Here is a 6000-nt window from a genome sequence, read left to right as displayed (position 1 = left end):
ACAGCAGCTAGCAGATGAGACATATTGAAAGCATTCAACGAAGTCCCCATTTCTGCGTGAAAAACCCACCTGATAACATGAAAGTAGATTCCTAGACAAAATGTGGGTCTTAAGGTCTCTCAGTAGTAGGGTTGTGAAAATGTTACTTGAAGAATCCAGCAAGGAGATAGGCCTATAGTTTTTTGGGTCAGCATTATCTCCTTGCTTATATGTAGGTCTGATGTTAGATTCCTTCCATGTATGAGGAACCTATGGGTAGTGTATACATGCTTGAATAAATCTCCCAAGTGGACGCAGCCAGGCCCCTGGATAATTTTTGATCAACCTCAGAGAATACAGTCCGGACCACATTCCCTAGATGGTTGAGCTCTGCCAATTGCCCACCTTATGTCATCCTTGTCCCATGGACACCCATATTGGTCATCTCTTCCCTTATAGGTTGCAGTACCCTCTTCTTCCTCTTTCGGCAGGCTATATTTGGCACTCAGAAAGGCTACCCAGTGTTGGTCCATGATCAGGTGCTCCATGCTGACCTTAGACCCTTTCAATTTTCCTCCTATAAGTGACCAGAATTTTAAACTATTGTTCTCAAGTAAAGTTTTAAAGACCCCTTAATTATCTCTAATGTGGGTTTCCTGTCTAAACCATTTCAGAGATTGCTTGTGAGTTGCAATAATTTGCCCCTTAGACTTGCGGTAGTCAAAGCTTCCAATGACTTGAGAAGTCAAAATTCATAGTGCCTTCCTCTTAACCCTCTTTGCCTCCCTCACTCTCTGGCCAGCCAAAGATATGGAAGTGCTCCTTATTGGTGAGGAGATGACCCTTATTAGTGAGCTGTTTCATACTGTTTACTAAGGTCTGATTGAAATCAGCAGCAGAAAAGCAATCTGCATTCGTACCCACATTTCTTAGGAGGTGCTCCCATGTCATCATAAAGGTTCTGCATACCATGGCATTACATTTTACTGTGAGACCACCCCTATTTGAAGAGAATGGAATACAGGGATTAATGCATGCCATGGGGAATGGTAATCGCAATGTCAATACTAATGGGAAATGGTCACTACCCAGAGCGGTTCCTTTAATCGGTGGTTCACGTGTCTTGCCTAGTTCGGAAGAGACATAGAAGTGGTGTATCCAAGATGGTTTGGATCCGGGTTGAAAGACCGAGGTAGGAATGTTCGAGGGAGAAAAGACCAAAGATCATTTTTCCGAAATAACCTTCTGTCTTTTCTAACCTGAACCTTTCCGACATGGCCCACAGCCCCTAGTTACCTTGCTTCCGGCTCACTGTGTCCCTGCAATGTCTGTTCCCTTTCACTTCGGTGATCGGGAACCAGCGCCGCAGGATCCTTTCCTTTGTTTGCGGGACAGCTGCGGGGGACAGCCCTGCTCACATTATAGTGAGCAAGGGTGCGGGGGACACCCCTGCAGCCCCCAGTACTGAATGTGTGATTTGGTCGAACTTTTCAGCCGTTCGGAATTTTCAAACATCCGAAATTCGGCCAAATCACGCATTTGGGCTTTTAACTCGGTCATTTTGGCCTATTCTGATAGTTTGTGTCTTCTACACCAAGCGAAGACACCACTTCTCATCTTCTCCTTCTCCTCCTCAGGCAGGCATATGGTTAGATCATAATTTACCAAGTCTCTAATTCCAAACATTTCTTGTTCTGGACGTCTACACATTTTGCATTTGGATATCCTCTCAGAATAATGTATAGATTTAGTTTCTTCTTCAACCAGCCCGGAAGCAGGTCATCTAATTAATCATGTAGATCCACCAGAGACAGATTTTCACTGTTCCAGTAGCCATTCATAACCAAAACATTTGCCTGCAAATTAGGTAATGAAATATTAATTGCAAGCAAGTCTTTGAACCGTGTAGCTACCGCCATATGGGTGCATTTAAGATTTTGATCAACAGCAATTATTAAGCCACCATTAGGTCAACCTTTGATGCCTCCAGTAGCCTCTTTACAGTATGTGTAGTGACCCTCTAAATTGATTTTATTTAGGGACATTCATTCCTGCAACAGTATTAGTCAAACGAGGGAGGGACCCATTTAATTTCTGAAATCCACAGACATTCCACGAGACAATCCTAAGCGGCCCCTTGTTAAACATTTCAATTGCTGCCTCAAGCCACTACCAGTCATCAAGCCCAGATTTAGCAGCAGTACCTGTACCCATGGAGTTATTACAAATGGGTGCCATCTGTTGTGATAACAACACTTGCTCCAGGAACTCATTTACATGTTTTGGGCTGCAGAGCTCTACCAGCTCATATACCAAGTCTATAAGGACTTCCCGCTCTTTACAGACAATTTGGGCAAGTGAGTTGAAAGTGTAATAACATACAGCTGTCTCTGCTCCTTTTTCTGGAAGGCGACCCTTCCAATATCATTGGAGCGCAAGGCCCGCAAAGTCGGTGTCACCTGAACCTTTATTCATTTGGCCCCTATTCATATGCATTTTACCACAAATGTGGGGGTTAATCGTCCAGCCCATGGTAGTGCCTTGGAATTTGCCACTGGTATGTTGATCTACATTTACAGTCCTACACGGCTCCTGTGTTATTGCACTTGTCCCTATATCGGCCTCAGGGTTTTGTTGCACAGGGAGTGTCTGAACAACACAGGAATTTGTCAAGGGAATAGTACAGTCTGTGCTCTCCACGCTTGTAGTTATAGATTCCTGAGGCTGTGGTACAGATGTAGTGGCCTCTTTGTTGTTTGTAGTAGGGTTTTCCAAGAACCTGGTCATTTTGCTTTGATTTCTTTTTCCGATCTTTGGGTCCTTGCCCCTACTTTCCGAGTTCAAGTCCAAGACTTCCTCATTTGTTTGATTCCGTTCGACTTCGTGGTCTTGCTCTTTTTCAGCCAGTGCACTGATGCATTTCTTTGAGTTGTTCCATCTATTCCCATTTGGGGCTGGTTGGTTTTTAGTCTTCTTCTTTTTCTGTGATTTTCCCTTTTTGCCATTGCCTGCTGATTTTGGTCTAGCCAGCCTGATCCTCCCTTGTTGGTGAAGGATCCCCCGAAGATTCCACGGGATCGATTTTCTTGATATTCCTTAGAGCACAATGCCACTAGTGCAAAGGGGCTATCAGGTGACTCGGTTGCATCAGTGAATCCTCCAACACAATAGCCTGTGGTGCACTTTCCCCGTCCGTTACTGGTCCAGTCTAGGTGCACCATATTACAGTTTCTCCCCTTGCACATTGCAGCATAATTTCTCCCATGTTTCGGTTGTTCTGCCGATGCCTCCCGTAGTTGTTTAACATTTAAGTCCAGTCTATTAATCTTTATGGTGTTTTCCTGGACTGTTTCTTTGATGTTGTCATATAACCTAAGCAGTGACTCTAGTACAAGGTGAAGTACCGAAATTGAGCCTGGTCCCAATGAGTTTACTTGTGGTAGTATATTAGACTCTCGTCACTTTGTGTTGTTTCTGGGAGTGAAGTCATTTTCATTTTTCGTTGTTTTCAGAATTGGCCTTGGCCTGCCCAGAGTTATTTGTTTGTCTGAAATGTTAGTCATGGGGCTCAAAGTTCTATCTTCCTTTTGCCGGTCAGACCCATTGTTAACCGATCCAGTTTTCGACTCTAATTGCCTGGTACAATATGTTTGTTTTGTGATTCCCTCTGTGTCTTTACAAAGTCGCTCAAATAAACGGTCAAGCACCAAGAGTCTCCCAGTTGTGTTACTTTGATTCATCTGTGCAATTTGATACCTTTTCCATGTTTACTTTATCACGCTCCTCCAGGCTAGAGTTTTCCTAATTTCCCTCATTTGCATCCACTTTTCTAACATTAGACCCCCAACCCACTGGAGGGCATAGCTGAGGTGGAGCAGCTATTTCCCACCACCTCTGAATAGAGGATAGGTGTACAAGATAGTTCAGAGACACCTTGACTTATTTGTTTAACAGCAGCATCCCCGCCCTGTGTTTTGCAAGTCTCTACAATTTGTGTGATTATGGAACATTGCTCCATGAGCAGGTCATCTTTGATTTCAGTCGTTTTTGAACCAGACTTCTCAGTGACGGGTCCTCATCCAGGGCTTGAAGCGCTGCCAGCCCCTTTTCCGTTATCCTTAGTTTCCCACTCCTTAGTTTGAGCATATTCTAGCTCCGACTCTGCACTTACATTTTTGTTTTGTTGGAGTTAGGTTTTAGCGGTTGGGCAATTTTACAAGTGTCTTGCCAGTAATCTGACACCCTCTCCGCCCAAGACCACTGTTCGCTCCACTAGCGGTCCACTCCGCGCCGAACTGGTGGTTAAGTAGGCAGTTTGTAACTATGGCAAAAAGAAGCTCCTCCCAGCTGCACGGAACAGCAACGGAGGAAAGACCAGCAAGACCACTTTCCACTCCACTTGCAGTTTTATAGGGGCTTTGGACCACTACCTTATCCAGAGAGAGGGGGAACCCTTGGTCCACAGCAGTCTATGGGGATCTAGAAAATCTCTCTCTGGGTACACCCTGGAGCAGCAGCAGTCTACAAAGGACTGATGGAAACCAGGAGAATGCCTCTCTGGAAGAGAGCAGCTCAGGAAGACCTGAGAGCCCAGGAGAAAACGTAGACGCTTACCATAGCGGCCGAGGACCGGGATCCTCGTGGACCAAGTATAAATGTATGCGGAGGGGCACCGGGAAGGTGCTGGGAAGACCCCACAGACCCATTGAAGTCTATGATAGCACCCCAACAAGGTGCAGCATTACAGACCTGAGACGGGGGTCGGGGACCCATAAGAAACTGAGAAGGGGAAAGGACCCATGGAAGCCTACGGCAGTTAAATGTAGTAATAGAAGTCAGTAGTAGTAGAAGTGGAAGAAACAGTTGACATTGTCTAAAATACAGAGAAGGTGAATGTAGTATGTAATGTGATGGAGGAGCAATGCAGGAAAGATTCAATAATTATTTTAACCCTGCTAGCAGATAAACTGTCCAAAGTAGACAAAGAGAAGCTACAGTACTGTCAGACTGAGGGGGTGAACCTGGGCGAATAACACCAGAGAGTGTGGAAGCTATACACAGGACACCACCAACCTGTATGGTAAAAGAGATGCAGCAATTCTTGGGATTGTGCAAAAAGGGCTTGGCTATTTGACTATTCAACATTCACAAAGCCCCTCATTAAATAATCACAAAAGGCTAAAAGCCCATCAAAAGGACCTCAGAGATTAACAAAATGTTGCCGAACTCAGAGGCACTGGACCATGCCCCAGTATTGGCAACCCCAAACTATAAAAACAGATTCTATTTGTTTTCACATTCTGATGACACAGTGATGACGGCTGTTCTCACCCTGAAAAAACGAGAGGGACACAAGCCCCTGGCCCCTGGCCTATTACAGCATTTTGTTAGACCCAGTCAGGCAGGGACATTTTCCATGCAAACAAGTGCTTTCAGCTGCAGTGTTTGTCATTGAGAAGGCATCCACCATACCAATGGGGTGCCCAGTGATTTTATACCTGTGGCACTTGCTTTTTGCAATCCTTGAAAAATCTAAATCAATATTTACGACTCGGAGAACCAAGCAGAGGTTTTTAGATATTGTGTAGGGAACCCAGCAACGTTCATAGCACAGCGAGCTGCTCCTGGAGAATATGTTCATGATTGTGCATCTTACATAGACAGGATGAAAGGGAACTCCCAGGTGCAGGAGGAACCCATAGTGGGGGGAGACATGGTCTTTGTTGGCAAGTCTTTGACGATTGATTCATGAATGGGGTGCCGGCACACTGGTGTCGCATTAGTGTTCCATCATGAGTGAGAATTTTGCATCTGGTCTCCAATGCGGCTGCCAGCTCACTATTCGGCACAGGCGGCAGAATTGGTGGCTTTAATAACAGCGCTGAACATCTCAGAAGGACACATGGTCAACATTTTCTCAGACTCGACATACGTCACCTCCACGGTGCGCTCAGGGCTGGCTCGATGGAGAGGTTGCGTTGAGTTGAGGTGGGACCCTGTGCCCATAATGATGCAAAATCA

This window comes from Ambystoma mexicanum, chromosome 8, assembly GCF_040938575.1.
Source record: "Ambystoma mexicanum isolate Mex_15411 chromosome 8, UKY_AmexF1_1, whole genome shotgun sequence".
Lineage (NCBI taxonomy): Eukaryota > Metazoa > Chordata > Amphibia > Caudata > Ambystomatidae > Ambystoma > Ambystoma mexicanum.
The sequence above is the reverse complement of the archived record's forward strand: the minus strand, read 5'-3'. Positions refer to the sequence as shown.